This window comes from Lactuca sativa, chromosome 3 (genome assembly GCF_002870075.4).
Source record: "Lactuca sativa cultivar Salinas chromosome 3, Lsat_Salinas_v11, whole genome shotgun sequence".
Taxonomy (NCBI): Eukaryota; Viridiplantae; Streptophyta; class Magnoliopsida; order Asterales; family Asteraceae; genus Lactuca; species Lactuca sativa.
In genome coordinates, this window is record NC_056625.2 from 301339609 (window position 1) to 301362652 (window position 23044).

The window sequence follows — 23044 nt, forward strand, 5'->3', positions numbered from 1 at the left end:
GTGACTTAATGTTTGTCATGGATCAATGGAGCGTGTGTGGTTAACCAGCACATTGATTAGGTGATAATATTAAGGGTACCAAGTGAATTAGCATGGTTATTCACACCTTGTTTTGTGATCCTCGGCATCCCAGTCACAAAACTTGAAGGGCACAATCGAGATTGAAACATGCCATTGAAAAGTTCGATGAATCTCAAAAGAATCTAGGAATTTCAAATCCAATTAAAACCTAATAATTCATTTTGTTTTTCATGGTGGAAATTAGTGAATCGTCATTCACCTACCTTTCAAACGTATTATTACTTAGATTACGGCATCCCTCTTCTAAGTATAATATATTGTGATTGGGTCCTAGCCTTAATATTACATTTGGGTGTCTTATTAAGGATTCTATATATCTAATCTAAACTTGCTTTCTTCCTTCAGATGTCTTCCAACACTAATGCTTCAGGCTCTAACCCAACTGGTTCTTTCTCTCTCATGAATCTTTGTGGGAGGGTCATCTTTGATGGTTCCAACTTCATGGATTGGATTAGGAACATCTGGATGGTTACTCGTTATGAGGACAAGGAATATGTCCTCGATAAGGAGTTGAAAGAACTTGATGAGTCTACTGCTACTCCTGAGGAGATCGTTGAATTCAGGACACATGAGAGAGATGCTACTAAGGTGGCATGTATCATGATGGCCACGATGACAGCCGAGCTCCAAAAGTCATATGAAAATTTCTACCCTTTTGAGATGCACCAAGACCTGATGGGAAGGTACCATCAGAGTGCTCGTCAGGAGCGGTATGAAATAATCTCCTCCATAATAACTACCCGCATGAAGGACGGTGATTCCGTCACGGCTCACATGCAAAAGATGCAAAGGTATTTGGACCGTTTGCTGAAGCTGAATGTGAACATCCCTGAGGAGTTCGCAATTGACATCATTTTGCACTCCTTACCTTCTTGTTATGACCATTTTCGTATGACATATCATATGAACAAGGAGGAAGTTACCCTCAACAAGCTTCAAGGACTCTTGAAGACCGCAGAAACCGGTCTTAAGGGCAACGCGGTTGTTACCTCTACTACTCCTACTCCAACATCTACCCCTGTTTTAGCTATTGGGCAAGGCAAAGGGAAAAAGAGGAAGCGCCCTTCGAAGGGTACCAAGGGAAAGTCTCTTGAAGGCTCCTCATCGAGGACCAAGAGCAGTTCTGTCACTCCTTCTGCCATTCCCAAGGATGCTGAATGCTTTTATTGCCATGAAAAGGCACATTGGAAGCGAAAATGCCCTATGGACTTGCAGGATCTAAAGTGTGGGAAAGTGAAACCCACCCATGCAGGTATTTACACTATATTGTCTAATTACTCATTATATTCTAACTCTTGGGTGCTTGATACAGGATGTGGTATTCACATATGTTCTGATATGCAGGGCCTAAGAAGAAGTGAGGATGTGGAGCACGGGAAGATAAACTTGATCATGGGGAATAGGAAGGCTTCACCTATTTCCAAGATTGGAGTTTATACTTTGTTGCTTAATAATGGGTTAAAATTAGATTTGAATAAATGTGTGTACTCGTCTGAGATGGCGAGGAATATTATTTCTTTTCATGCTTTGTACAAACAAGGTTTTACCTTTTCATTTGATAATGAATGTGGTGGTATTAATGCTTTCTATAAAAATGTGTTTTATTTTAAAGCATTACCTTGTGATGGTGTGTATGAAACTGTGTCGATTGTAGACAACTTAGGAAATAATGTGTGGTATATTGATTCTTCTACTAGCCAAGATAAAGCATCATTGTGGCATTGTCGTCTTGGACATGTAAACAAGAAACGCATAGGCCAACTCCAAAAGAGTGGAGTTTTGGAATCATTCGACCTTAAATCGGATGATAGTTGTGAATCTTGTCTACATGGAAAAATGACAAAATCACCCATCACTGGAACTTGTGAAAGGGGTGAGGGTTTGTTAGACCTAATACATACTGATGTATGTGGGCCATTCAAAACCGCCACAAGGGATGCTAATCGGTATTATGTGACTTTTATTGATGATTTTAGTAGATATGGGTATGTCTACTTAATCAAACATAAGTCAGAAACCTTTGAAAGGTTTAAGGAATTCAAACAGGAAGTAGAAAATCAATTGGGCAGGAACAATAAGATGCTTCGATCCGATCGAGGTGGTGAGTATCTTAGTACTGAGTTCCTTGACTATCTTAAGGAGTGTGGGATTGTCTCACAATTGACTCCTCCCAGGACACCACAGCTGAATGGTGTAGCTGAGAGGCGTAATCTAACCTTGTTGGACATGGTTCGCTCTATGATGAGTCGAGTTTCGTAACCAATCTCTTTTTGGGGGTATGCCTTAGAGACTGCCGCCTATATCCTTAATCTAGTCCATACAAAGAAGGTTACCAAAACACCTCATGAGATGTGGACTGGGAAGGTTCCCAATTTGAACCACATCAAGATTTGGGGCTGCGAGGCTTTCGTGAGGCGTGAGACTCATGATAAACTCGAACCCCGAAGTGAAAGGTGTATTTTCATCGGCTACCCACAGAAATCCTTCGGTTACCTCTTCTACAGACCCAGTGAGAATGTGGTCTTTGTAGCGAGAAGAGGGGTCTTTCGTGAGAGAGAATTTATAAGCCAAGGAGACAGTGGGAGGCAAATTGATCTTGAAGAAATTCAAGAAGCAATTGGTGAAGGAACCTCAGACACTAGCAATCAACCTGAGGAGGAAACTCCTGTTGAGCAAGCTGACATGTCTGTACCTCCGAGGCATTCCACACGGGTTAGGAACACACCTTCGTTTTATTATGGCTTTCATATTACTACGGAAGGTGATACGTTTATCAGCGATAGTACACTGGTAAATTTGGATGAACCTAGCAGTGTTAAGGAAGCCATGGCAGGCCCGGAGTCTGCTAAATGGAAGGAGGCTATGGACAGCGAGATACAGTCCATGTATGACAATCAAGTTTGGAACTTGGTTGACAATGTACCAGGCCGTAAAACAGTCGGGTGAAAATGGATCTTCAAGAAGAAGACCGACATGGAAGAAAAAGTGCATACTTATAAGGCTCGACTGGTTGCGAAGGGTTTTACTCAAACACAAGGTATTGATTATGATGAAGCCTTCTCGCCGGTAGCAAAGATTAAGTCTATTAGGGTTATGCTAGCCATTGCAGCATTTCATGATTATGAAATATGGCAAATGGATGTCAAAACCGCTTTCCTTAATGGAAACTTGGCTGAGGATGTGTACATGAATCAGCCAGAGGGTTTTGTCAGTGCAGAGTACCCTAATAGAGTATGCAAGCTTGAGAAATCCATTTATGGATTAAAACAAGCATCTCGTAGCTGGAATCTTTGTTTTGATGAGAAGGTAAAAGAGTTTGGCTTCTCGAGAAGTGAAGATGAGTCTTGCGTGTATGTCAGAGCTAGTGGGAGTATAGTTAGCTTCTTGGTACTGTATGTGGATGACATACTACTTATAGGAAATGACATCCCAACCTTGCAGGAGGTTAAGTCCTGGCTTGGGAAGTGCTTTGCTATGAAGGACCTACGGGAGGCTGCCTATATCCTAGGGATAAGGATATTAAGAGAAAGGAGTAAAAGACTAATTGGACTTAGTCAGAGTACCTACATGGATAAGGTGTTAAAAAGGTTCAACATGGAGAATTCCAAGAAAGGAGATTTACCGATCCAAAGCAATACCAAACTGAGTAAGACTCAGAGTCCGAGTACAGAGGCGGAGATAGCTAAGATGAGCCAACTACCGTATGCTTCCGCTGTTGGCTCGATCATGTATGCTATGACTTGTACCCGCCCTGATGTGGCATTTGCTTTGAGCATGGTCAGCAGGTATCAGGGGAACCCTGGCAAGGCTCATTGGACCGCGGTAAAGAACATTCTCAAGTATCTACGGAGGACTAAGGATTAATCCTTACCCTTGGTGGGAGTGATGACTTGAGAGTATTAGGGTATAGTGATGCTGGTTTTCAGACTGATAGGGATAACTTCCGCTCTCAGTCGGGCTGGATCTTTACCTTAAATGGAGGGGCAATTTCTTGGAAGAGTTCCAAGCAGGATACGGTGGCTGATTCGACTTGTGAATCAGAGTATATAGCAGCGAGTGAAGCAGCAAAGGAGGTGATATGGATAAATAACTTCATCGGAGACCTTGGAGTTGTACCAACTATTAAAGAACCTATGGAGATTTTCTGTGACAACAATACTGCGGTTTCCTTAGCCAAGGAACCAAGAGATCATGGCAGATCCCGACACGTTGATTAAAATATCACTTCATAAGACACAAGATTGAAGAAGGACTCCTCGTGGCGAGGAGAATATCGTCGGATGAGAGTCCTGCGGATCCCCTTACGAAGGGACTGACGAGGGTTAAGCATTTTCAGCATGCGAGGCGCATCGGGCTGAGGGACGATATTAGTTTTACAGATTACATAGTTTTCCTGAAACTTGTAAAATGTAATCGACGTTTGATGATGAATAAAATTTGTGATTTATTTATGATTAAAGTGTTACTATCATTGTCAATTATTTACTATTGTTTCAGTTTTGCATGTTTTGACTTCCAGAATAATTAATTTATTCAAACCTCCACAATCGGTCATACATTGGAAGTAGGTATGAATCAAGATTGTCATGAATTGGGATTGTAGATGGCTAAAGGTGTTTAGACATGGCAATGGTTGCTGCAACGTTCATGAGTACTCATAAGTTATGAGGATTGGTATAAACCCACGCTCACTTGTATCACTTCATGGAATTTATCTCGAGTGATCGTGAGACGATAATATCATATAAGTCTTCAAACCTAGAAATATGAGTTGTTACCTATGAGTTGGTTGTGCATTGATTGCACGAAAACGCATCAGTAACTTGATGTTATAAAACGTGCCTTTGTGTACAATTTAACAAGTAGTAGAACAAGCATATCAGTCGAAGTTTATCTGTTCCTTCTAGAAATAGAAGCGATATCTGGGCCCCTCGATGATTTTGTGTTGACCCATGTACCGGGACCGGTCAGAACTAAACTGATGTGTTCAGTGAAGTTCTTAGTCAAACAAATCGGAATTCGAGAAACAACTGCCAGACAATAAGCAAGACATAGTTCCATGTGTTTGTCCGACTGATATCATGAGAACAGAGGATTATATGATCACTTGTCTTAAAATGGCGCTTCATAGTTCGACGGAGTTTTCGAGAGCTACGATTGCTGGTTGGTTCCTGAAGTTATATAGGCAAATACAGTTATTAGACTTATCCAAGTAGGAGTCTGTTGGATAAGGTGTCTAAGTCCATAACTTATTTGGTATATACTTGACCCGACCGGCAAGGTCCATTTGGGTTGCATCTCATCCAAACTATTTATGGATAATTTTATGAGAGTTATACACATATGTTTATTAATATATTATAAGTTATAATATATTAATATGAAGCTATGTTATTTAATTAGTATTAGTCTTAAATTAATTATGAATTAATTTAGAGATTAAAAAGAAGACTAATTAGATTATGGGCTATTGATTTTATATGGTGTGGGCTAACACTCATTTGTTAATGGGCTAGGCTTGGATGGAAGTCCATGGATGATCCATGGAGCTTTTAACCCATGGATCCTTGGAAAGGAAAGGTCATGGGTTATTAGGGTTTCACCCTAATCATGTACACTATATAAGCATGCTTATGTTGCATGAAATGGCCCCTAAGGGAAACTAGTGAACTAGTGTGTGTGAGCTTGTGTGTGGCCGAAATATACAAGTGTGTATACTCTCTCAAAGTTTTCCAAGAGTTTGTGGTGTTTTGTGATTCCATTTGAGGCATTCACACTATTGGTGCTTGGCCCTCAAACTCCTCAAGAACCAAACTCATCAAAAAGGTATGTAATCTCTTCTAACTTTTTATGTTGAAATGTTCCCCACGCCATGTTAGATAGGTTATAAACCTTGGAAAATTATTATTTTGCATGTATTTAGACAAACATAGATCCAAGGTTTATTAGGGTTGCATGCACACTTAGGAAGTGTTAGATTGCTCAAAACCCAACACTAAATTGACTACTTTACAAGTAGTAATGCGAAAATCCTTTTTGATAAATAACATATAAGTTTTCAAAAAGATTTCCTTTGTTTCATGAACTAACTTATAGCTTGTATGCTTGTTTTCCATGTTTTAACAAGTTTCAAGTTTTAAATACATTTGTAAAGGTAAGAAAGACATAAATAAGCAATTTATATTTTGAAACACAGGATTCCTTGTGTTATACTTGAATTCCTCCCCCCCCTAAAAACATTAAAAAGTTGAGAAAGATATAAGGGTATGAACTCACCTTATGTGGGTGATTCAAGTGGAGACTGGAATAATGATGTTATACTCGCGAACGAAGTCCCGGGGCACAAATGAGTTACAAATAGCATGCAATGATACATATAGACAAGATATTAGTGAATCTAACTACGAAGGCGATTAGGAAACAACCTAGGATGCAAGAATAACTCACCAAAGGAGTGTTAGAAGTAAGTTGGAAGGCTGAAATGGTGTTCACGACCCTATGGGGTGTTCACGGCCCATGAAAACATGAGTATTCACGGCCCAAGTTGAAGGGTTCACGGCCCAAGAATATGAAGAACACTAGAAGATTTTTGATGTTTAGCAAGTGATTGAAGGCCCTTTGTTGTATTCCAATAAGATACAAAAGAAAAGAGGCGTTTAAGGGAAGAAAAGAGTGTTTCTTGAGGTTGATAGTTGAAGGAGAACTCAAGTTCACAGCTGGAAGGAGTAGAAATGAATGAAAATGAAGAAAACACCTACTTATAGGGAGGAGATCATGGCCAAGAGAGAGTTGACAACCTAAGAAGGGTTCACGGCCATGAACATGGTTTGTGGCCATGAACCTCACTTGTTGAGGTTTTTAAGGCTCGAATGTTGTTCTAGGCTCTTGGTTCTTACATGGTTCACTTCCTAACACGCAACCCTTATGTATAGTCGGTCTAGAAACCTATAAGTTTGACCTGAAGTTGATGTGTTTGACCTTACAAGATAGAAATTTTCGGGTTGTGACGGTGTCTATATATATATATATATATATATATATATATGCATATTATGATGGTTTGTATGGTCTATTTTCAGTATGGTGACTCTTCGAGGCAAACTGGTTGGTGGTTCTGGTGTTGGTGAGGATTCAGGCTTGGGTTATGGAGCCGAGCAGCTGGATTATCAGACACAGAAGTTCATTTTGTCTGAGATTACCCACAGCATAGTTGATCAAACTCTTTTGATCTTTGGGACAATCAAGGTGGGAATTCTAGAGATTTTGGATGAACGTTTGAGCGCTTTTCAGCCTGAGATGGTGGCATTGATAGGAGCTCAGACGCTGACTTTCAGGGAGTTCCAGGTATGTGGGACTCTAGGCTACTTCGGGGAGAAGGATCGGATCGCAAACAAGCGTTGGTTAAAGGATATCACTAACGCCTTGCACACTAGTTGTTGCCACGATGGGGAAAAGTTCAAACTTTCTTCCCGTCTCCTCAAAGACAGAGCTCGAGACTAGTGGGGGAGGTTGGGTGCTCCGTTGGTGATGAGGCTATTGATTCGATAACATGGGATGATTTTGTGATTAGATTCCTAGATAAGTTTGTTGGATTAATGTCTAAGTCCATAACTATAATTGGTAAGACTTGACCCAACCCGGCATGGTCCATTTGGGTTGCATGGCAACATGCACTTGGATAGACTATAATGAGAAAATAAGACACTTATGGTTATTAATATATTATAAGTTCTAGTATATTAATCATAAGAATAATAAGATTATTTAATTAGTATCGATCAAGAATTAATCTAGGATTAATTAAGTGATCAAAAGAAGACTAATTAAATATATGGGTTGATTGTGTAAATCATCCATACTTGTATAGTGGGCTAATGCTCCATGGATAATCAAGTTGGGCTAAAACCCATAGGATGGTCCATGGATGCTCCATGGTGTATTTGAACCCATGGATCCAAGGAAATGGAAAGTCATGACAATTAGGGTTTACCTTAATTGTAACATTATATAAAGATCTTATTCTTGATAAAATTGGCGACTAGTGTGTGTAATAGAAGGCTAGCCGATTTTCATAATGTGTAGAATTCTCTCAAGTTATTCCAAGTGTATTTGGTGTTGTGTGAACCATTTGAGGTGTCACACTTGGGGCACTAGGCACTCAAGCTTCATGAAGACATTCTACATCAAAGAGGTATGTATTCTATCTTGTTACTCTCATTGTTTTGTATGCTAGATTAGGATAATACCTTGGAAGTTCTTATTTGCATGTATAATAGAGAAAACATAGATCCAAGGTATTTAGGGTTGCATGTACACTTAGGAGTGTTAGAATGCTCAAAAACCAACAGTGGTATCAGAGCATAGGTTTGTTTTCTTGTTATACTTGCAAAAGAAGCTGGAAAATCGAGTTTTGATGCTGTCTGCCCAGCAAACTCGCCGAGTCCATGAATGGACTCGCCGAGTCCAAGGAAAAAAGCATCCAACTCGCCGAGTTGGTTCATGCACTCGACGAGTTGGACCCCCAGACAGCATAAATTCGACTTTTTGGCTGGAATTGGACTAGGAACATTTCCCTAAGATGTTTTTGGACTTATAAACTTGTTTTTGATGTGGTAATATTCATGCTAATCCAATTTCAAAGATAATTGTCAATAGATTCATGTTTTGTATTAGTTTAAGGTTTAGACTAATTACATGAAAAAGTTTGATTTGAATTATCTTGTTCTTATGAGTTGCTTAGATTAATAGAAAAGTTGAGTGAAATAGTTGTTTTCAATCCAAATTAATCTAATAGTTGATTCTAAAATGTTTTTTTGTAACTTGTCCTCAAGTTATATTGTGACAACCATCAATTTTCGGTCAAGTCAAAGTCAACTAAAGTCAACAAGTCAAACCGGTCAACTCAATTTGCCGTGAGTACTAGAGTTTACGTTATGTAATTTCTAAACAACTCTCTATTCTAATGAGAGATCATAAATCGAAAAGTGCGTACATCTAGATCTCCTTAACCTAAAACGGTGGTACGTGGAGAGCCAAACCGATAAAAAATTGTTACATACTCATCGGGAGTATGCAAGATCCTTAAACAAGGCTTAACGGGGTTTACGGACCTTGCAGTGCGTAGCCGGACACTCCAAAAAGGTTACCAATGAAACCTCTCTCAATCGTTTTCACTTTATCTCTCTCTACGAGAAATCTCTCCCAAATCTCTCTAAGTATGTGAAATCTCTCCCACATATCTCTCTGTATGTGAAATCTCTCCAAGAATGTCAAATCTCTCCCAAATCTATCTAAGTATGTGAAATCTCTCCCACATATCTCTCTGTATGTGAAATCTCTCCAAGAATGTCAAATCTCTCCCAAATCTCTCTAAGTATGTGAAATCTCTCCCACATATCTCTCTGAATGAGAAATCTCTCCAAGAATGTCAAATCTCTCCCAAAACTCTCTAAGAATGTGAAATCTCTTCCAAATATCTCTTTGTATGTGAAATCTCCCCAAGTATGTCAAATCTCTCCCAAATCTCTCTGAGTATGTGGAATCTTTCTCAAATCTCTCTCGAAATCTCTCCCAACTTTCTATAATCACTCGGGTCATCCCGACCCTCGAATTTGGCGAAAACAGCCCAAAAACGGAAGTCTATGCGAAAAACGGACCTTAGGAACCGAAACCCCTCTTAGGAACCGAAACCCCTCTTAGGAACCGAACCCTCCTGATGAAGAAGGCTGCTGAACCGAACCGAAGGTACTGTTCACTAACCGAACCGAAGGTACTGTTCACTACTGTTCACTACAGTCCGTTCGGTTCTGCCATTCTCGCCTCTTATCTCCGAACCGAAGCTTCCCTGCTGACCCTTCGGACCGAGCCTTCTGACCGAACCCTCGCCTTCGCCCTTCGCCTCTCGCTTATGGCTCGCGCCTTTCGTTCCGACTCAACATCAGCATGGACCGAGCCTCGGCCTAGGGACCGAACCTCGGCCTAGGACCGAGAGGTCTCGCTAGGAAGCACTTTTCTCCCGGTTTTCAACCAAATTTGCGTTTTAAGCCCGTTTTTAATTGTTTTAACATGGGATTTTCACCCAAAACTTTATTTTAAAATATAAGACCCCTAAATTAATGATTTAATCATATTTTAAGGATAAAACCTTATCCAAAAGAGAGTAGGTAAAGTACAAAGGTAGAGTGTTGACTTTACCTTATTTTATGACACAAGCAACCCCATACCCACTCCATGATTAACCCACACTCCTCCCCACCATACCTTGTCACTTCCTTGTACTTTTTACCCCTCTCACAAGCCATCCCCACGTTCTAGGGCTGGTCACTCAACCCCTCTCCTTATTTTCTTTCAATCACTCTCATTTCCACCAAAGATTCAACTCCAATTTTCTCTCCAACCTTTCTCTCTAATTCAAGATCTCAAGGCTGATCATCAAGTGTTCTTCCACTCTTGGTAAGTGTAATCCATCCTCCTTGTGATTTTTACACTTCATTCTACTCAAATCATTGATAGCTTATACAAACTCCATAACTATGATACTAGATTCTCAAAAATCTTCAAGGCATCTTCAAGTGTTCTTGAGTTAAACACCTCCATTCTTCAACAATCATCTACTGAAAACATTTAAGGTGAGTTCATACCCCCATATTTTCATATTTTCTCAAGTTTTTAGGGGGGGAATACAAGTTAAAACACCAAGAACATAACTACACTTTTCTAACAGCCTTCATCAGAAAAGTTCAACTCCATTCACGGACTGTTTTGGACCACTTAAACATTTTAGTTTTCAAAACTGTTTTAGGTGTAAGTAGTTCCAGTTCTTAGCTTTAAAATGACTACTTGCACATCTCCATACGATTTTTCTACAATTTATGGTGATTTTTACAAAACTGCCTATCAATTCATACACCAATCCGGACCAGTCTGTGATTATGGAATTTTCCACACAAGTTGGAGGTCATTAAAAATCAGGATAAAAATTATGATTAAACTAAACACATTTTGGGAACTCTCAGAATTTACGGATTTAGTTCTCAGCTTCGTATGATTTTTCTATGAATTTTCAAAAATAGTGTAGAAAGGTTGAAAATTTGTTAACAGCTTATAACTTTGATAACACTTTGTATTATGTTGAGCAAAGTGTATAACGATAAGTTCCAAATATTGATTGTGTTTCCATGTTAGTTTATCATCATAAACTGAAATATAGTCATTCATAATAAGATTATTCGTTTATTTAGAACACGTATATTAAGCTATAATGAGCATAGTTTATGGATTCATAGCATTAAAGCATTCATAAAAGAATTCTTATACATTACAAACGTTTTGGATAAACTATAATAGGTATAGTTTATGTATCATTTACTTCTCAAACTTTTTTTACCAAAGGTTTTCCGTTTAGTTCACGTAAATCTGTTAATGAATAAATTTGTGAGTCATTCCCTTCGGGTTACTTCCAAAGTAACAAATTCAAAAAGTCCTGTAAATTGTAACCAGAGTCTGTTGTAGGGAGAACGTGATAGTTGTGTATAGATCTATATTGGGTTTGACAAACCCACACCAGAGCTGCTCGCTACAGCTAGACCGGCAGGCCTGTGGTGACAAGTGTCATTTCAGTTCTACGACGCCTGAAGAACGTCGTTTTCAGGCCACCTAGGTCATAGTATGGTTATGATAGCTCACATGTGGTATTAACAATCATAAGATTTACGGGTTCTAACCTTAAATTAGCGAGTTAGGTCTATTTAGCTCACTGAAATTACTTTAAGTATGGAAAAATACTTGTACGCCTTCATATCAAACAAATAGGGTTTTATGTCGATTTAAAATCACTTTTTACACCAACAATTACATACTTTAATGTATACTTTTGGTCTTGGTATTTAAGACTACACATCATTCATTACGGAATTTTTCTCACCTCAGAAAGGGTTTTTATGCCAATTTAAAACCACTTTTATATTTTTAAGTATGACAAATATTTGTTCATTTTCGGTCCTGGTATTTAGGACTACGTAACTTTTGTAAGGAAAATATTGGATTTTCCCGGTAACATACATCTCTTTACAAAGATTGATTTTCAAACTCTTACTGTCAAAATCTTATGAACTCACCAACCTTTGTGTTGACACTTTTCAAAACTACTTGTATTCTCAGGAATTCAGTGAAATAGGAAATCAACCACGTTTTGAGGATGGGACGATAAATCGTCGAACAGTTCATTTTGTATCATAATGTAATTGATTTGAATCATGTAAACATATACTTTGGTGTAACTTTTTCAATTATAGTTATGATGGTTGTATTTAATTTGAGCACTATTATACTCGTTGTTGTGATACTCTACATGAAGTCCTCCACCCCCGGACGTTTCCGCCATCCTTGGTTTGGGGGTGTGACAGATTGGTATCAGAGCATTGTTTATAGTGAACTCAGTATATCGAACCACATAAGATATACAAACTATAAATGCATTGGGACTAGAGTCTCTGATTTTATGTTTTCAAAACAACTATACTTTTAGAAATAAGTAGTTTCTTATTAAAAGTATACATGCATGCATACATACTAAGGTTAGCATTGTTCTAGAACAAAACAAAAGTAATGATTGTTGGATATCACAGGTAAGCTCGGGGATGTATGGTCAGTCTTGGGAGTGGCATAGCCTGATCAACTATGCTCGTCCGAGGAGTGATTAGCACATGCCCAAGAATGATTGTGATATGGCAACAAGTCTAAAAACTTACCAACACTACCACAATGAAATACCATAGCGGTATTTGGTGTTATTATAAATACTTATCTGAGAACTAAATAGATTTTTATCAATAGGTCAATAATTGCTTAGTGGATACATTAAAATTATATGTATCCAGGACGTCATAGACTTAGAATCTGTGGATCTTTGCTTTACTTCCTGTTCTCGTTGGATTGGGGATTTAAAGTTAGGGTCGCTTATTCGAAGGTCTATCCTGTCCCAAATACATATGACTAGTATGCACTAAACAATGTATTGAAGTACCTGATAAAGATCATCTTATAATTATCTAATTAGTATATCTACTTAGTTATTCCTTATATCCCCATTTCTCGCGAAGATATCATGGCTGGATTTCATCCCCACGACGACCCATACTACGCTAACCACAACAATACTGAATGGCTCGGAAAGGAGCCAGAGAATGATCACCCAATCCCTGTGGATGGTCACCAAGCTGAAGGCCTTGCTGACGGGTTCTGACTCCGAACCTGAAATGGTGAACCTATCCTCGATAACCCGTGTTCCAAATCCCAATCCTCGACCGGCTTTTCAAGGCCCGATGCCTCCTTGGGTAGAGTGCTTGGAAATCTGGAGCGAAGAGCAAGACCAACCTATGTCGTTCGATGGTGATCGAGGCTTCTACAACATAAACGAAGGAACCCCAGCAGATAGAATTATTCCAATCCTGGTCCGTAGAGTTGCCCAAGACGAGATTCAGGGCAGAACAACTCTCCATAGTATCGCAGAGGTTGATGCAAATGCAAGAATACATACAATCCGCACCAATAGCCTTGAACACACTCGTGAAAGGTCTGAGGAAGACTACGAAACCTTGCTGCAAGCACTGGCTGAAACACGAACCGATGTCATAAAACTCCGAGTACGCCAGAGGGTGTACGAAAGGCACGTGCTTGATATGGAGTGGCAGCTAGCTGAGCTGAGAGATCACAAGAAAAAAATGACCGCCGCTAGTAGTAGATGCCTTACTTCATTTCATGTTAAAAAGGAATTGTTTTTCCTATCTATGCCCTATGTGGCATTCCCTATGAAACTATCTTGTACTATAGGTACCTTTAGTGAGGCCTTTAGGCGGCCAAGACACTCCTGCTTCGATATGATGTAAGACCCTCTACAAGGTTAGTTTTCCCTAATTTGTTACATCTTAAACATCAATGACGTATCAATCAGCCGAATTCTGTGTCACCTTTTTGTTCAAACACTCCCATCATGCTGCCATAGGAGCCTGCCTAAAACCCACTCTATTCAAGTTGTAAGACTAGAGTAATCTAGCTCCGGAATCGTTCCTGATCTTCTCTCCAAGGTTGGATCATGATATTCACCAACCAATGGAACCCGGTTTCAAACAACAAACATCAAAAGATCACTACCTGAACTTACTTCTACTCTGTATTAGGATTGCATCATAGGGATGCAGGTCAAATCTTCGAGAACATGCTCCAATTGGTCATAATAAGGACCCAACCTGGGTCAACTATAAGGCTCCACTTGGATGCAAAACTACTAAAAATTCATGGGTTTACCATATAAAGACTCCCATTATGAATTGTTTTCAGAACGCCCTTAACGACCAAATTACGTTACAAATCAATATAAGATAAAACTTAGTTGGAAACTCACGACGTATAGCCATTCTGGAAAATCATTATCATTTCATCTTCAAACATTTTGTTGAGAAGTTCCTTCTTCATAAACTTAGGGGTGCGATCATACCAGCACTAATGCACCGGGTCCCATCAAAACTCCCCAGCCAAGCGTGTTTGGACACACATGATCCTAAGGTGGGTAAAGCTTGACGCCCGTATGAAACTTACCCCTACCCACTGCTGTGACTCCATTTCAAGAATGTTAGCGGAAACACTAGGAATAGTACAGTAATGTGCAAAATTTATATGCGTTAATAAAAATCGTAAGGATGCACTTAAGATAATCATTTCCACTAACGAAGATGTTTTTCATCGTGAAACAGAGCTATGTCTTCACCAAGAGGCAACCAACCAACTAGTAAGGCGCCAACTCTGCAGATAGACGCTGCTACTTTTCAGGCTGCAGTCACGGCAGCCATGGCAGCTGTCATGGCACAGTTTAATGCTAACAACGCCAGCAGAAATGGAAGCGGTACTGACAATACAAATTGTGGTAACAATCAGGAGCACCAACGGGTGTCCGCCAGCGAAAATACCTCAGGCCACAAACCTACGAACAAGAAGCGAAAGTTCTGGGACAAAAAGAAGTGTAATCTAACTCAAAAAATTGCTGGAAGAAAACAATCCGTAGCTGCACCTGCTACTACAACAACAGTCATGATGAACGCCGCGACACTAGCCACGAGGTCTACCACCCAGACACCAGCCAGACCATATAAGGGTTCACTCCCAAAGTGTAACCAATGTGGCTTCCATCACACAGGAGCTTGCCGAGAGATACACTGTAAAAACTGCAAAAGGAAAGGGCACACCGCCCGTTTCTGTAGGACCCCGACTCAGTACATCACTTCAACACCCAGTACCAAGGTAATTCCAGTGTGCTTCCTATGTGGCGAAGCGGGACACTTCAAGAGAAACTGTCCAACTGAGAGGAATGACGGGGAAAGCGGAGGAGCATAACAAACGAACCAGCAAGGGTAATAGGGAACCATATTAGGACTTTTGTAATGTTTCCCAACGACAAAAACGTTTAAGTATCATATGTTTGTAATGAATTTTTTTTTATGCTTACTAAAATCCATGACTTTCTAAAAGTAGTTAAAATACTCTCTTGTTTAAATCGAACCAAATACATTCATATATGATCTTAGGATCATTACCTGTAAGATGTGATGACTTTGTTCATACCTCGGGGTTAATTATAATCAAAATACTGAAGTCTTGAAACAAATAATTTCATTCCGACTCCTAATCCGTGTCTAGTAGTAAGAATTGAGTGGGGCCACCCACTCGACGATTCCCCAACATCAGATCACATACGACGTTCATATACCGTTCGATCATAGGGAGACCTGTCAAGGGTCATGATGTCAAATATCATTACTAATTCTCGAAACACACCCACTGCCAGTACTAGACACTATGGTGTGAATCATTTACAATAATGATAACATCAAACAAAATGAATCACCCAAAAAAGAAACACAAGATACTCTATCACTCTAGTGATCTGTTCTTGCGAATACAGCTTAGCTAGTTTTATCTAAAAAGATATTGCTGTGTCATCCAATTTTCATTGATATAGCCCTCATCTTCCCAATTTAACATCTACAAAAGGACCTTTCACCTAACCCCTCCAACCATCGAAACCTTCGTCTCTCATAAACATCCAACACGAACCTACGGATCATCTTTTGCTATGGAACCCCAAGACATGCACCAGAGGAGTGTTATACTTCCCGAAACCTTATCACAAGTACTTACAGGGGACCGTTGGGAATGTCACGCATGTAGCAGACAAGGTCCAAGCACAGAATCTTGGGAAAGATATAGTACAAGTTCTGCCATGAACTTCGAGCCAAGGTTGCCCAGGAGGGCGAGTAAATGTCCTACCATCTAAGAAGGCCTAATCGTGTAAACCAAACCCACATGCTTCCTACCGAGCTACAAGAACTCTTAGGTCAAACCTTTCGAACTACTCAACAATAAAATTGAAGAACCAAGCTTCTCACCCTGGAAAGCTCTGTTCTTATTCTTCAAATAGAAAGGCAAATTACTCATAGTTCCATTAACTTCAGAGGCCCTGACAATATTTCCAGTAGAAACCTTTACTATCTGCCTCACATAAACGAATAGGCCGACCAACCACGAGGAACGAGGTACCCTTTAGGAATCGGACCTGAGATCTGAATATCACCAGTCGCGAGTATTGGAAAAAGGATGTCCGAGGACAACCCTCCAAATTCGATACGGATGCTGCAAGTCCGTAGTGATACCCCTCGGAAAGGACCAACCCGTTCGCAGTATTCATAGGATGTGCCATTCTTACTAGGATCAGTTCATCGTTGTCGTTGTAAGTGACTTGCTTATCTACCCTCGTAGTAAGAAGGATTACTAAGTTATTTGTTATGATTTCCTCACTTATACATTCCCCAGTTATATATAACGAATACCTGGTAGATAATAGAATGTGAGAATTCTGACTTAGTTTCGTTTCCTCGTTGGGATGTGAAACTGAAGTAGAATCACACATTTTACTATCTGCCCAGTATTGGTTATATCATAATGTGTATAAGCTAAGTTTTCATGTGTAATAACTCATCTCTTAGTCAGAATCAAAATAATGTAGAGCCGACCTTAGTCATTTACAAACTCCTTGCCTAAATTCAAATTTCGGGACGAAATTCCCTCTAATGGGGGGATGATGTGACAACCGTCAATTTTCGGTCAAGTCAAAGTCAACTCAAGTCAACAAGTCAAACCGGTCAACTCAATTTGCCGTGAGTACTAGAGTTTACGTTATGTAATTTCTAAACAACTCTCTATTCCAATGAGAGATCATAAATCGAAAAGTGCGTACATCTAGATCTCCTTAACCTAAAACGGTGGTACGTGGAGAGCCAAACCGATAAAACAATGTTACATACTCATCGGGAGTATGCAAGATCCTTAAAAAAGGCTTAACGGGGTTTACGGACCTTGCAGTGCGTAGCCGGACACTCCAAAAAGGTCACCAATGAAACCTCTCTCAATCGTTTTCACTTTATCTCTCTCTACGAGAAATCTCTCCCAAATCTCTCTAAGTATGTGAAATCTCTCCCACATATCTCTCTGTATGTGAAATCTCTCCAAGAATGTCAAATCTCTCCCAAATCTCTCTAAGTATGTGAAATCTCTCCCACATATCTCTTTATATGTGAAATCTCTCCAAGAATGTCAAATCTCTCCCAAATCTCTCTAAGTATGTGAAATCTCTCCCACATATCTCTCTGAATGAGAAATCTCTCCAAGAATGTCAAATCTCTCCCAAAACTCTCTAAGAATGTGAAATCTCTTCCAAATATCTCTTTGTATGTGAAATCTCCCCAAGTATGTCAAATCTCTCCCAAATCTCTCTGAGTATGTGGAATCTCTCTCAAATCTCTCTCGAAATCTCTCCCAACTTTCTATAATCACTCGGGTCATCCCGACCCTCGAATTTGGCGAAAACAGCCCAAAAACGGAAGTCTACGCGAAAAACGGACCTTAGGAACCGAAACCCCTCTTAGGAACCGAACCCTCCTGATGAAGAAGGCTGCTGAACCGAAACGAAGGTACTGTTCACTAACCGAACCGAAGGTACTGCTCACTACTGTTCACTACAGTCCGTTCGGTTCTGCCATTCTCGCCTCTTATCTCCGAACCGAAGCTTCCCTGCTGACCCTTCGGACCGAGCCTTCTGACCGAACCCTCGCCTTCGCCCTTCGCCTCTCGCTTATGGCTCACGCCTTTTGTTCCGACTCAGCATCAGCATGGACCGAGCCTCGGCCTAGGGACCGAACCTCGGCCTAGGACCGAGAGGTCTCGCTGGGAAGCACTTTTCTCCCGGTTTTCAACCAAATTTGCGTTTTAAGCCTGTTTTTAATTGTTTTAACAGGAGATTTTCACCCAAAACTTTATTTTAAAATATAAGACCCCTAAATTAATGATTTAATCATATTTTAAGGATAAAACCTTATCCAAAAGAGAGTAGGTAAAGTACAAAGGTAGAGTGTTGAGTTTACCTTATTTTATGACACAAGCAACCCCATACCCACTCCATGATTAACCCACACTCCTCCCCACCATACCTTGTCACTTCCTTGTACTTTTTACCCCTCTCACAAGCCATCCCCACGTTCTAGGGCTGGTCACTCAACCCCTCTCCTCATTTTCTTTCAATCACTCTCATTTCCACCAAAGATTCAACTCCAATTTTCTCTCCAACCTTTCTCTCTAATTCAAGATCTCAAGGCTGATCATCAAGTGTTCTTCCACTCTTGGTAAGTGTAATCCATCCTCCTTGTGATTTTTACACTTCATTCTACTCAAATCATTGATAGCTTATACAAACTCCATAACTATGATACTAGATTCTCAAAAATCTTCAAGGCATCTTCAAGTGTTCTTGAGTTAAACACCTCCATTCTTCAACAATCATCTACTGAAAACATTTAAGGTGAGTTCATAACCCCATATTTTCATGTTTTCTCAAGTTTTTAGGGGGGGAATACAAGTTAAAACACCAAGAACATAACTACACTTTTCTAACAGCCTTCATCAGAAACGTTCAACTCCATTCACGGACTGTTTTGGACCACTTAAACATTTTAGTTTTAAAAACTGTTTTAGGTGTAAGTAGATCCAGTTCTTAGCTTTAAAATGACTACTTGCACATCTCCATACGATTTTTCTACAATTTATGGTGATTTTTACAAAACTGCCTATCAATTCAAACACCAATCCGGACCAGTCTGTGATTATGGACTTTTTCACACAAGTTGGAGGTCATTAAAAATCATGATAAAAATTATGAGTAAACTAGACACATTTTGGGAACTCTTAGAATTTACGGATTTAGTTTTCAGCTTCGTATGATTTTTCTATGAATTTTCAAAAACAGTGTAGAAAGGTTGAAAATTTGTTAACAGCTCATAACTTTCATAACACTTTGTATTATGTTGAGCAAAGTGTATAACGATAAGTTCCAAATATTGATTGTGTTTCCATGTTAGTTTATCATCATAAACTGAAATATAGTCATTCATAATAAGATTATTCGTTTATTTAGAACACGTATATTAAGCTATAATGAGCATAGTTTCTGGATTCATAGCATTAAAGCATTCATAAAAGAATTCTTATACATTACAAACGTTTTGGATAAACTATAATAGGTATAGTTTATGTATCATTTACTTCTCAAACTTTTTTTACCAAAGGTTTTCCGTTTAGTTCACGTGAATCTGTTAATGAATAAATTTGTGAGTCATTCCCTTCGGGTTACTTCCAAAGTAACAAATTCAAAAAGTCCTGTAAATTGTAACCAGAGTCTGTTGTAGGGAGAACGTGATAGTTGTGTATAGATCTATATTGGGTTTGACAAACCCACACCAGAGTTGCTCGCTACAGCTAGACCGGCAGGTCTGTGGTGACAAGTGTCATTTCAGTTCTACGACGCCTGAAGAACGTCGTTTTCAGGCCACCTAGGTCATAGTATGGTTATGATAGCTCACATGTGGTATTAACAATCATAAGATTTACGGGTTCTAACCTTAAATTAGCGAGTTAGATCTATTTAGCTCACTGAAATTACTTTATATATGGAAAAATACTTGTGCGCCTTCATATCAAACAAAAAGGGTTTTATGTCGATTTAAAATCACTTTTTACACCAACAATTACATACTTTAATGTATACTTTTGGTCTTGGTATTTAAGACTACACATCATTCATTACGGAATTTTTCTCACCTCAGAAAGGGTTTTTTTGCCAATTTAAAACCACTTTTATATTTTTAAGTATGACAAATATTTGTTCATTTTCGGTCCTGGTATTTAGGACTACGTAACTTTTGTAAGGAAAATATTGGATTTTCCCGGTAACATACATCTCTTTACAGAGATTGATTTTCAAACTCTTACTGTCAAAATCTTATGAACTCACCAACCTTTGTGTGGACACTTTTCAAAACTGCTTGTATTCTCAGGAATTCAGTGAAACAGGAAATCAACCACGTTTTGAGGATGGGACGATAAATCGTCGAACAGTTCATTTTGTATCATAATGTAATTGATTTGAATCATGTAAACATATACTTTGGTGTAACTTTTTCAATTATATTTATGATGGTTGTATTTACTTTGAGCACTATTATACTCGTTGTTGTGATACTCTACATGAAGTCCTCCACCCCCGGACGTTTCCGCCATCCTTGGTTTGGGAGTGTGACATATATGAAAAGTCACGTGTAAGTTTCATAAAACTCATAAATGTTGGCAAAGGTTACAAAATGAAGAGTCTAGTTCTAATTAAATGGTGTTATGACTCCATAATTTGTCCTCAAGTTATGGAGGACCAAGAGTCTCTTCATTAAATAATAAATAGATAAAAAAAAGTGTAACCTTAATTAATTCCATAAGTTATAAAATAAAGAAAAGTTAATTCTTTTATTAGTTTAAAGTCTTCCATAACTTGTCCTCAAGTTATGGAACTTGAAGAGTTTTTAGATTAAAACTACTTTAAACACATAAGTTATGGAATTAATTAGTTTTAAATAGTTTCAAAACATTCCCTCATGTTTTGGAATTTGTAAAGTTTTCACTTATGAATACTTTAATTCCAAGCTAGCCCTTAGAATTTTAAAAGTTAAAATTCAACCCTTATACTTTATAATATTATAAGTTAATAATATATATATATATATATGTATAAGAGTAAAGTCAGTCTTACCGCTATTACACCTGATTCACAAAGCCGGTCTATAAGGTGGGTATAAGGTTGTTGTCTATAAAATGGCAACTTAATAGGTGTCCACTCTCACCCACCGCTTGCTTGACTGGTGGAGGGTCGTTAGCCGAACGGGTTTGACCGGACTAGAATTCTCCCTTCATTAAAAGTAGTAATGATAAATACTAAGTAACTAAACTATTAATAATACCCAATCTTAGTTACTTAGGAAAATGTGAATAAGGTGCTAATCCAAGAAATTACACTTTGCACTTTGTTTAAGTCGGTTAGTGGAGCGTGTGTGGTTAACCGGCACACTAACTCGTATTTAACAAGGTAGGTAAAGGGTAACTTAATGTTTATCATAGTATCAATGGAGTGTGTGTGGTTAACCGGCACATCAATTGAGGGGTAAACACTTAAGGGTACCAAGTAATTTGGATGGTTACTTCACACCTTGTTTTGTGATCCTCAGCATCCCAGTCACAAAACCCGAAGGGCACACTCGAGATTGAAACATGCCATTGAACAGTTCAATGAATCTCAAAAGATCTCGGAGTTTCAAAACCAATTAAAACCTAATAATACATTTCGTTTATCTTGGTGGAAATTGGTGAATCGTCATTCACCTACCTTCAAATATTTTATAGGTTGGATTACGGCATACCTCTTCTAAGTTATAAAATAGTTTGTTTGGTTCTAGCCTTAATATTTCATATTGGGTGTCATATTAAGGACTTAATATCAACTATCTTGACTATCTCCCAAAAGATGTCTGGTTTAGACATTTATGATCTTACCAAATCTCTTGAAACAAGCTTTCCTAAATGAAGATGATGTCCCTTGGAAATCATACTTCATTCACCTCCTCCAATTATTCTCCCCAACCCACAAGTTCATGAAAAGTTTAAGGTCACTCAAGTCCAATTGGCAAGGCAAGGTCTAGGTGTGGTCACATCTTGGAGATGTAGTCACATATTGACAAGCCGGGAGAGTTGGGTGTCAAAGTCTTGAGAAAGTTGGTGGTTCAATCACTTTCTAAGTCACATAGTGAGTTCCTTTGGGACACCTATGAAACAGACTATGACAAGACCCTTAATGATCTTATCTATTTGTTAAGATCAACTTCCTTAAAACTTGATGGACATTGACAATAGTGACACAGGAAATACAGGAAAGCATTCTCTTCCCAATGGAAAGGGATCGGCCATAGTCAACTCGGTTGACCAAATGGTAAAGAGAAAAGCTAAGTCTGTGATAGTCCCGCGTACCATTATCAAAGGTTCCATATGTTTATATTGCCAAAGGAAGGGACATTGGTTACGAATCTGCCAAATTTACCTAAGGATGTTGAAGTAAATAAGTTTAACTCTACTTCAGGTAAAGTCCACTATGTAACTCTGCTAAGTTTCTAATCTGAGATTCTTGTTACATGATGTGACTGGATCACATGTTGATGTTTTAAGAATCAAAGAAAAGTAAAGAAACTTAAAGAAAGAATATGCTGAATCTGATCGTGTAGATGGATTTCTATCGCGTAGCTTGAAGATCGGATTCTTGAGCTACTTCTTAGGAGTTATGAGATATTGCTTAAGAATAGATAACAACAAGTTTTCATATGGATTGTAAGGATAAGTTTTTCCGCAAAGTTTTAAATAAAAGAAAATTTTGATTTTATTTATTTTAAAATATCCTTACAGTGGCATTTGAGGAAAAATTGTTGCTTATATGATTCCATTAATAGCAAGAGTGGAAATATGAAATTGATTTTTTCATTTGTGGTAATGT